An 11348-nucleotide genomic window follows, 5' to 3' on the forward strand; every position below is an offset into this window, starting at 1 on the left:
CCCACATCTCTCATCGCCCATGCCCATGCCTTCTGCCATGCAGACTATCTTTGAAATTGGCCTTGCAGTAGTTTCTCTTCTCTTGGGAATAAAGGTGAGTATGGGTAAATGCTTATCACAGTTCTGGTCGGCATGCTATTTCCATTCTTGGTTCATGTGACATGAGACCACAATTCAGACTGTGTTATAGCATTTAATTGTCTTGAATTATTAAACTTGGCACTCATGGTGTTCTTTCCTTGTACTTCAATGAAGGGATGATCCAGCTTCTCATGTTTTTCTGCCTTTGAGAACAGATAACCAGTTCTTGGCTGGTTCCAATCTTGAAACCAGGTAGCCTTTCTCACTTTCAGTCCACGATCTTCAGCTAATTCCCAAGTGTGACACGCACAGCTCTCGATCCTTCTTTCTCTGTGGGTTTGAGCTTACTAAAATTATGACACTGATGTCCACGTTTTTCATATACAATGGCAGCTTTGCCTGCAGTCTATTTACTACGTATAGCCAGCTTCTATGATCACTTGATCTACTTGCGTTGCAACGTCTGTACATACTTTGAAAGGCTTACATTTTCTTCAGTGCGTTGAACATATATGCACAATCTTCTCTTTGCATAAGAACGCTCATTCGATCCCTCATTACGTCATCAGCTTTTATGAGGTCCTTACATCTTCTCCTTATTATCTTCTCGGTGTGTTACTCTGACTCGTTATGACATCACCAGCTTCTCTTTCTCTCATTTTCATATTCCTTTGGGGATCTCTTCAAAGAAACTGTCATCCCTTTGACCATACATCTGGTATGGTTTTCTTAATGGATACCTTTTCTCGAACACTCATCGTGGTATAGTCACAACTACTGGCGTCAAACAAGGTACAGCTTCAGGCTTCCAACATAAAGGCAGTAAGGGGGTGGGAATTCCTGCAGAGGCATTCAGCTGCTCCTATACACTAGGTTGTTTTGCAGCAATAATGCTGCTGCACAACCCCCAGAAATTGTGCCAGATTACCGCCGTACTTGTGATGAGGCCCACATACACTGAATAGGTTAGTTTGACAAAAAAGTGATTCCAAGATTTGATATCTGCAACTTTGCCAGGAACAGGTATTGGGTATGATCACTGAAAGATGGAACACTGATGAACACTGATTTAAAGTGATTGATTGTTAACACATCACATCTTCAAAAATTATACGAATTTGAAGATGCAAGCAACACACATTTATTGACCACACAAGATTGGCAAACTGATTTATAGGTGCTGAGTACAATTGTCTGCTACCCACCTAACAATTCTGTGATGTTCTCCTCACTGACACATGTTTTGTGGTGTGTTTACATAATATGTCACTTGGATATATGACTACTAGTAGCTAATAGGAGATTGCATCTGTATTGCACATCGATTTACTGTCACTGAATGTGATCATCTCTTAACTCCCAAGTAGAATTTTACTTTTTCTTCACAAGCAACATCTATTTCTCTGACCACAACAAGATAGCAATCTATTTCTATAACTACCAGAATGAACCTCTTCCTGCCACCAAAATGCTCTTTGATGATTTCCCTCATTACTGACAATAAGTGTTACATGCATGAATGTCATGTGGTCTCTGTGAGCTGGTACTAGAAGCATCCACTAGATGGTGACATATGTGTTGCATTTAAAGACACTGGCCCTCATTAGAAGGTTGGCAGAATGGGTTTACCGGCACCGGTAAAGGCGCCGGTGCCGGTAAACCCATTCCGCCCTACCACGAGGTCTCCTCACGGGACCCGCAATGGGCGCCTGGAAAAACCAGGCGTCCATACCGGGTCCCGCCAGAACACCAGGAGCTAACACCACTACTCTCTACAGGAAACCCACCTCCAAGAACACTCTTCTAGAATACAGCAGCTTCCATCCAGCAGGGCTAAAGACAAACCTTCCTTTTGGCCAGTTTCTCAGACTGAGAAGAAACTGCAGCACAAACGAAGACTATGACACCACAAGCAAAGATCTTAGTTCATGGCTCAAAGAATGCGGATACCCGAGCCATATCATACGTCAAGCTTGTAGAAGAGCAAAACACACTGAGAGAGAGAGGTGCCTCACACCAGCAGCCAAAGAGCAAGACAAAACGAAGATGACATGCGTAACCACCTTCACTTTCATCAGCAATTCCATCAGAAAAACTATCCTTCTTCACTGGGATAAACTTCACACAGAAGATTTTAAACCCGTGAAACCTAGATTTGCATTTACATGGAACAGAAACATGAAAGATCGCCTGGTACATACCTATGAAGACAAGGCAAAAGAAAAAATCACCCAGACAATCCTTTGGAATCTCCCTCCCGTCAAAGGCCATTTCAGATGTGGCAATTGTTCAGTGTGCTCCCTGACCAATAACATCAAACAGATTGATCTCAAAGACATAAGATGGACATTCCCCAATTTTACCAACTGTAAAACAAAATAGTCAGTATATTCCATTAAATGTCCCTACGATGTAATCTACATCGGAAAATGCAAGAAAGAGATTAAACAATGAATCTGTGAGCATCGCTCTTGTCTTAAAAATCTAGTCGATGACAAGCCCCTAGTGGCCCACTATAAGTTGAAAAAACACAGCCACAACAACATCTTTTGGGCAGTTTTACAAACTGTTGACAACCCTTTCCGTGGAGGCAACAGAGATCTTGCGCTCCGGAAACTAGAACAAAATTGGATTTATCGCCTTGACTCTGTAAAAAATGGCCTCAATATATCCATCGAGTGGAATTTGTTTTTCAACAAATGATCCAGCTCCCTCATCAACCTTTTAAACTACAATTTTCTGCTTTTGCAAAACACTCACTAGTCCTAAAAAGAAAAAATACCGACACATTTAGGGGTATTACTAGCAACACCCCCCATGAGAAAGTCTTCACTATTGAGTCATGCACTATGGAGTTCTCCCAGCTTAACCTCCATGCTGAATCTGTTGGTAGTCTTCATGACCATCAATCTGGCTTCAGAGCTGCCAGAAGCACGGAAACTGCTCTCCTGAACATCCGTGAAGACCTGCTCTTGAACCTCGATTCCAACACTCCGTGTGCTCTCATTCTGCTCGATCTCTCCTCTGCCTTTGACACTGTCAACCATGCCATCCTGCTCAACCGTCTCCGGGAAAACCTGGGTATCACTGGTCAGGCTCTGGCGTGGTTGACCTCTTTCCTTTCAGATCGACCCTCCCAGGTCCAACTGGGGCCCTTCCTCTCCGACATCTTTTTCTCCACCTGTGGTGTCCCCCAGGGATCTAATCTCTCTCCCTGGCTGTTCAACCAGTATCTGGCACTCCTTGCCCACCGCATCGCCGCTCTCTGCCCTAATTTCCAGTGCTATGCGGACGATACCCAACTCATCTTCAGGCTACCCTCAGCCTCCCCCTCTCCTTCCCTCATCTCTGACTGTCTGTCTGCTATCCAAGAATGGTGTGCCGCCAATGACCTCTGCCTTAATGCCAGTAAGACTGAGATCCTACTCATCGGTACTCCCACTCCCTCCTTCCCTGTAGCTCTCTGGCCTGCCTCCCTTGGCCCCCTCCCTGCTCCTACCTGCAAGGCAAAAAACCTTGGGGTCATCTTCGACTCCACACTCTCCTTCTCTCCTCATATTTCTGACGTCGCCAAGAGGTCACACTACCAGCTGCACCTCCTCAGAGGTATTCTTCCCTTCCTCTCCTTCCCCCAGAAGCTCACTGTCTCCCGAGCCCTGGTTCTCTCGAAGCTGGACTACTGTAACAGCCTCTATCTTAATCTGCCTGCCTCCACTCTCCGCCCTCTGCAACTCATCCAGAACAGAACTGCGAGACTTGTCCTTGGCCTCAAGCCCAGGGACCGTATCTCTCCAGGACTGAAATCTCTACACTCGCTCCCAGTGGCTGCGAGGATAAAGTTCAAAACCCTCTGCATTGTCCACAAGGCCTTCTGGGGCCTTGGGTCCTAAATACCTTCAACTCTCTCTTCCCAAATATCTTCCTTCCCGAGCCCTTCGCTCATCCGCCTCCAATTCCCTCAGGGTTAGCCGCTTCTCGAAGCAACGAGCTGGGGGTAGATCTCTTTCCGCGGCAGGGGCCTCCCTCTGGAACAGCCTTCCTGCCTCCCTGAAACTTGAGGAGAACCATCTCCGGTTCCGGAAGCACCTCAAAACCTTCCTCTTTGCTTCTGCTTTCTCTCTCCCTCTCCCCTGCTGAACAGCTAATTTAATTCCTCACTGAAACTGCACTGATCCTGCAACTGGACCACTCTAAACGGCCTCGGCCCTGGGCCCTGCCACTCTCCACTTGCACTGATGCCCTGGAACCCCTTTGCACTGCGGGACTGTCTCTGTATCCCTACAGCCCCCCCCTCCCCCAGCACTTGTTCTGCACTTACCTCACACTTGCCACCAGATGGCCCTATTTATTTTATTTATTACGTTACGCCACTTACCTTGTACTGCACTTCCCCCCCTCCCCTTCCCCTTGCACTTTTCCCCCTCCCCCACCCCTGCACTTGCACGATCTGAATGACACCTGGCCTAGTAAGATCGTTGTCTGTCTCCCCTTGTCCCCCCCTCCCTGCCTCGTCGCGCCTTGAAACACATGTGTATAGGCGCGTTACAAATACCATATCATATCATATCATATCATATGGAGTTCTGTTATTGCATTTGAAATAATATTACCCAACATGCCCTCCAACAGTTGGAAAAATGCTCAATGCGCATGTGTAGAGGAGTAGCGTGACTGATTGGAGCACGGGTGGTGCCCCTCCAGTAGTGGCACTGCGGATCATGAATTGAGCATCACGGATGGCTGCACACATTTAAATGAAAGCATTGGGAGTTTTGGAAAGTGCAAATCTTCACGAGTTAGCACGCTCGTTAAAAACACACAAAAGTTATACATTATTGACACTAGACTCACAGGAATAAGAGGTGGGCACATTCGTGTAATGAAACAAATTCAAATAGTAATGGTACTATTGAAGCATCACTGATTGGGTGTTGTTAATTAGTCACGTGTATAATTGTAGAAAACTGTAAAGAACTACACACAGATTCGTACATTTTGCTAGTGAGAGAGACCAACACATCGCAGAGGCATACAGAATAAATACAAAATCATAGGCATGCATTTAGCAACAAAATGTTTTTTGGTAGCAGTAAAAACCAAATCTCCTGCAATGTAGAGATTTGAATGGAAACTGTTGGAGGGCATTTTGGGTAATATTATTTCAATTGCAGTAACAGAACTCCATAGTGCATGACTCAATAGAGAAGACTTTCTCATGGGGGGTGTTGCTAGTAATACCCCTAAATGTGTCAGTATTTTTTCTTTTTAGGACTAGTGATTGTTTTGCAAAAGCAGAGAATTGTAGTTTGAAAGGTCGACGAGGGAGCTGGATCATTTGTTGAAAAACAAATTCCACTTGATGGATATATTGAGGCCATTTTTTACAGAGTCAAGGCGGTAAATCCATTTTTGTTCTAGTTTCCAAAGAGCAAGATCTCTGTTGCCTCCACGGAAAGGGTTGTCAGCAGTTTGTAAAACTGCCCAAAAGATGTCGTTGTGGCTGTGTTTTTTCAACTTATAGTGGGCCACTAGGGGCTTGTCATCGACTAGATTTTTAAGACAAGAGTGATGCTCACAGATTCGTTGTTAAATCTCTCTCTTGCATTTTCCGATGTAGATTAAATCGCAGGGACATTTAATGGCATATACTGACCATTTTGTTTTATAGTTGGTAACATTGGGGAATGTCCATCTTATGTCTTTGAGATCAATCTGTTTGCTGTTATTGGTCAGGGAGCACACTGAACAATTGCCACATCTGAAATGGCCTTTGACGGAGGGAGATTCCAAAGGGTTGTCTGGGTGATTTTTTCTTTTGTCTTGTCTTCATAGGTATGTACCAGGCGTATTTCAGGTTTCTGTTCCGTGTAAATGCAAATCTAGGTTTCACGAGTTTAAAATTTTCTGTGTGAAGTTTATCCCAGTGATGATGGATAGTTTTTTTGATGGAATTGCTGACGGAAGTGAATGTGGTTACGCATGTCATCTTTGCGTTGTCTTGCTCTTTGGCTGCTGGTTTGAGGCACCTCTCTCAGTCGGTGTGTTTTGCTCTTCTGCGAGCTTGACATATGATATGGCTCGGGTATCCGCGTTCTTTGAGCCGTGTACTAAGATATTTGCTCGTGGTGTCACAGTCTTCGTTTGTGCTGCAGTTTCTTCTCAGTCTGAGAAACTGGCCAAAAGGAAGGTTTGTCTTTAGCCCTGCTGGATGGAAGCTGCTGTAGTCTAGAAGAGTGTTCTTGGGGGTGGGTTTCCTGTAGAGAGTAGTGGCCAGGCAGTTATTGGGAGCATTGTATATATCCAAGTCTAGAAAAGGTTGTACTAAGATTGTAGTCGATTGTAAATTCTATGCATGGGTTGCGTTCATTCAGCCAATCTTTGAAGGCAAATAGTTGTTCAGGTGTATCTTTCCAAGTCATGAAGACATCATCAATGTACTTACACCAACTTCCGATGGAGTCTTTAAATGGGTTGGAGTCATGGTAGATTGATTTTTGTTCAAATTAATCCATGAAACGATTAGCCACATCGGGGGCGAAAGTTGCCCCCATGCTTGTCCCGTGACATTGTTGGTAAAACGTTTCCTCTTAAATCAAGTAGTTTTCCATCAATGCTATCCTTGTGCATTCTAACAAGAATGAAGTAGATGGATCGAGATGTGGTCTTTGGTCCAAGTAGGTTGCTAGGGCAGTTATGCACTCTAGTTGAGGGATGCTTGTGTAGAGTGACTCTACATCGAGGGTCACCAGTAGATCGTTTCTGTCAACAGTTACTGTTCTTAGTTTTTTTATCATTGCTGTGGTATCTTGGATGTATGATTGCATGCGGTTGATGAATGGTCTAAGAAAATGGTCGATATAGATCAAAAGGGGTTCTAGAATAGACCCGATCCCAGCAACTATTGGTCGGCGTAAGGGGATTTCAGCATTTCTATGTACTTTTGGTAGCAAATAAAACGCTGGAATGATTGGATGGCGATTCACTAGAAAAATCTTCTCATCTTTATCTATCCAACCCTCTTGCCAAGCATGGCACATCAAACTTTCAATTTCTGACAATAGTCTTGCAGTGGGATTGGTGGGTATCTGTCTGTAGAACTTAGTGTCAGATAGTTGACAAAGCTCCCAATAACTGCCTAGCCACTACTCTCTACAGGCAACCCACCTCCAAGAACACTCTTCTAGAATACAGCGGCTTCCATCCAGCAGGGCTAAAGACAAACGTTCCTTTTGGCCATTTTCTCAGACTGAAAAGAAACTGCAGCACAGATTAAGACTATGACACCACGAGCAAAGATCTTAGTACTCGGCTCAAAGAACGCAGATACCCGAGCCATATCATACGTCAAGCTCGCAGAAGAACAAAACACACTGACAGAGAGAGGTGCCTCACACCAGCAGCCAAAGAGCAAGACAAAACTAAGATGACCTGGGTAACCACCTTCACTTCCGTCAGCAATTGCATCAAAAAAACTATCCTTCTTCACTGGGATAAACTTCACACAAAAGATTTTAAACCTTTGAAACCTAGATTTGCATTTACACAGAACAGAAACCTGAAAGATCGCCTGTTACATACCTATGAAGACAAGACAAAAGAAAAAAATCACCCAGACAACCCTTTGGAATCTCCCTCCCGTCAAAGGCCATTTCAGATGTGGCAATTGTTCAGTGTACTCCCTGACGAATAACATCAAACAGATTGATCTCAAAGACATAAGATGGACATTCCCCAATTTTACCAACTGTAAAACAAAAAGGTCAGTATATGCCATTAAATTTCCCTGTGATTTAATCTACATCGGAAAATGCGAGAGAGATTAAACAATGAATCTATGAGCATCGCTCTTGTCTTAAAAATCTAGTTGATGACAAGCCCCTAGTGGCCCACTATAAGTTGAAAAAACACAGTCACAACGACGTCTTTTGGGAAGTTTTACAAACTGTTGACAACCCTTTCCGTGGAGGCAACAGAGATCTTGCACTCCGGAAACTAGAACAAAATTGGATTTACCGCTTTGACTCTGTAAAAAATGGCCTCAATATATCCATCGAGTGGAATTTGTTTTTCAACAAATGATCCAGCTCCCTCATCGACCTTTTAAACTACAATTTTCTGCTTTTGCAAAACACTCACTAGTCCCAAAAAGCAAAAATACCGACACATTTAGGGGTATTACTAGCAACACCCCCCATCAGAAAGTCTTCTCTATTGAGTCAAGCACTATGGAGTTCTGTTATTGCATTTGAAATAATATTACCCAACATGCCCTCCAACAGTTTCCATTCATCTCTCTACATTGCAGGAGATTTGGTTTTTACCGCTACCAAAAAACATTTTGTTGCTAAATGCGTGCCTATGATTTTGTATTTATTCTGCATGCCTCTGCGATGTGTTGGTCTTTCTCACTAGCAAAATGTATGAATCTGTGTGTAGTACTTTACAGTTTTCTACAATTTTACACGTGACTAATTAACAACACCCAACCAGTGATGCTTCAATAGTACCGGTACTATTTGAATTTGTTTCATTACACAAATGTGCCCACCTCTTATTCCTATGAGACTGGTGTCAATAATTTATAACTTTTGTGTGTTTTTTAACGAGCATGCTAACTCGTGAAGATTTGCACTTTCCAAAACACTTTCCAAAACTCCCAATGCTTTCATTTTAATGTGTGCAGCCATCCGTGATGCTCAATTCATGATCCGCATTGCCACTACTAGAGGTGCACCACCCAGGCTCCAAACTGTCATGCTACTCCTCTACACATGCGCATTGAGCATTTTTCCAATCAGTCATCTTATACATACGCCAATATGCCTGCGCCCTATACGGACAACATTGGGAGCTAACGACACAGCTCGCTCAGAGGTAAACCTCGGGTCCTGCCCGATAATCATGGTTTCACAGTCCCTCTGCATTTACGAGACTCACACGCATCCAGCATTTTGCTTTAAACTGACTGCCAAAGCTGGTCTCCTTTTTGGACAGACCATGCGCACTTCGTCAGTTTGCTGAGTTAACGCATGTTCTCTCTCAGTCAGTAAACTACATTTACAGTTCATGTGCACCAACGAGATACGAACGCACTCAGCATTCCGCTTTAATCGATTGTATAAAACAAGCCTTTTTCCGGCCAGATCATACACATTTACCCCAGCTTTAATCTTGCTGAGTGCGTAAAATACGTTTCTTTTGGCCATTCACATGCCATTACACTTTCACGGGTGAATAATTTATCATTTTCATTTATTCATCTTCTCATTGAATCACAAGACTGAACACGGTTCCACCTTCCAAAGTGTCTCCAATTCACCTGGCCGTTTCGTTCTGCACGAGCATGCAATTGCACACACTTACCTCTGCAGCAAGCAATGTGCTGTCTAGATTATATACACTTTTGTCCTCTCCAACAGAGTAATCACATCATCCAGGCGACAACTACATAGAGTTTCCCACCTTTTTCGACCTGGATCCCAGACCGATCTTGCAAGGTAATCCATGCTTTGGCATTTAATCCTTTCTTCCATATCACATTCAGAGTGATATTTCTCTACAATGAAATCATTTTTGAATCTCTAGAGTAACTACAGAGACCACCAGCCCACTTTGTGGACTTCAGTACGACGCCAGAGATCCATTCGACCACTGGCAACTAAAACAACAATCAGTCATGACGCTTTTACTACCTTTGGTAGGTTTCTTTTTCCGCAGTGTCCCTTGTGTGCAATTCTATTTTGCCTTTTAATAATTCCAGATCTAACACCCCATCCCGTGTCTTACCATTTGCAGGTTCTTGGCACTTCCCTTTTTTGCACCATCGTGCTCTAATACCCCTCAATCCTGACGACGGTGAGGTACCACTACCAGCAGGTTTCGACGACTCCAACCGCTGGAAGACCCATCTATCGACCGCACCAGAAACACCTGAATTGCTTGTGTGTCGACCATGTTTTTGTACTGCCTCATTACTAGCAATACATAAAATCATAGTCACCTTAAATGTACTAACCCACTAAAATATGTACAATCTGTTGAGATTTATATGCAATATTTTTCTTTGTGCCAAGGATGGCATATGTCATTGTTTTAAGCATATTTTCTCATGCAAACTAATAAACTGCAGGTTTTAATGATTTCACCTCACTTTCCTCTTTCCTATATACTGTATGAGCATACTGAAGCTCCACTGCCTACAAAAGCAAACTACCATAGCGTTATTGACAAGGGTAGCCTTTGACTCCATTTTCCTTTGATATATATTTGCCTTAACCCTCTGGAGTCAGGCCCCCATTAAAAAAGAGGGTTTCCTTGCCCCTACTTTACACATCCAATAGCGATGGCCGTGTCCTGGCCACCTTATTTATTTATTTATTTATTTAGGCATTTGTTTAGCGCATCGAACCCCGGGGCATATGGGCGCTGTTTACATGGAGAGCTTGGTTGCAACTGGTTACAGGCAGGAAATGTACTAGGTATTTTCATTACATTGTGTACATTAGTTCAGTACAGGTACATTGATAGCATTGTTTCTGGTGGCCGTTGCAATGGGTGCTTTCATTACATTGTGTACATTAGTTAATTACAGGTACATTGAAAGCATTGTTTGCAGTGACAGTTGCATGAAATGGTAAAGTAAACGGTGCATACATTTATCTAAAGCGGCATATTTGTTATGTATTGGATTAGATTTGAGGGTCTTGTGCATACAGCCAGGTTTTAAGGCATTTGCGAAAGAACCCGTAGGAAGCATCAGATCGTAGGGCTAGTGGGACAGTATTCCATAACTTGGGAGCAATTACCGGGAAACTGCTTCCCCCTGCTTTCTGCCGCTTGTATCTGGGGGTGACAAGTAAGGGGGCGTAGGCGTCATGGGTAGGTCTGGTTGTTTGGGCCTTGGTGATTTTCCTGGACAGGTAAGTCGTTGCAGTGTTGGAGATGCATTTGTTGGTGAGCGCTAATGTTTTGAATGTAATGTGTTCTCCGACCAGGAGCCAGTGTAGGTTACATCTGGCTGTGGAGATGGGATCTTTCTTGGAAATGTTTACAGTGTTATTTTGGATAATCTGTAGGTTTTTTTTAAATTGCAGGTTTTGGTACCTGCAAAAAGGGATTTGGAATAGTCGATCATGGATAGGATGAGGGCTCTGGCGAAGGTGATGCAACTGTTGGTGGATAGGAAGGGTCTGCAGGCATTCATTAGTTAAGCATTGTGTGCTGTTTCAGATGTGATGGAGTTGACTTGTCTGGTTAAGGAAAAGTAA

General features: G+C 43.6%; 1 long non-coding RNA gene across 1 annotated transcript; it reads left to right on the top strand.

Annotated features, from left to right (window-relative positions):
• The first annotated feature begins 8868 nt into the window (after positions 1–8868).
• On the top strand, positions 8869–10225 carry LOC138491589 (uncharacterized). The gene is made up of 4 exons (XR_011276046.1): positions 8869–8955; positions 9501–9578; positions 9667–9778; positions 9877–10225. It is a non-coding gene; the product is annotated as an uncharacterized lncRNA (long non-coding RNA).
• The last annotated feature ends 1123 nt before the right edge of the window (positions 10226–11348 follow it).

This window comes from Ambystoma mexicanum, chromosome 10, assembly GCF_040938575.1.
Source record: "Ambystoma mexicanum isolate Mex_15411 chromosome 10, UKY_AmexF1_1, whole genome shotgun sequence".
Lineage (NCBI taxonomy): Eukaryota > Metazoa > Chordata > Amphibia > Caudata > Ambystomatidae > Ambystoma > Ambystoma mexicanum.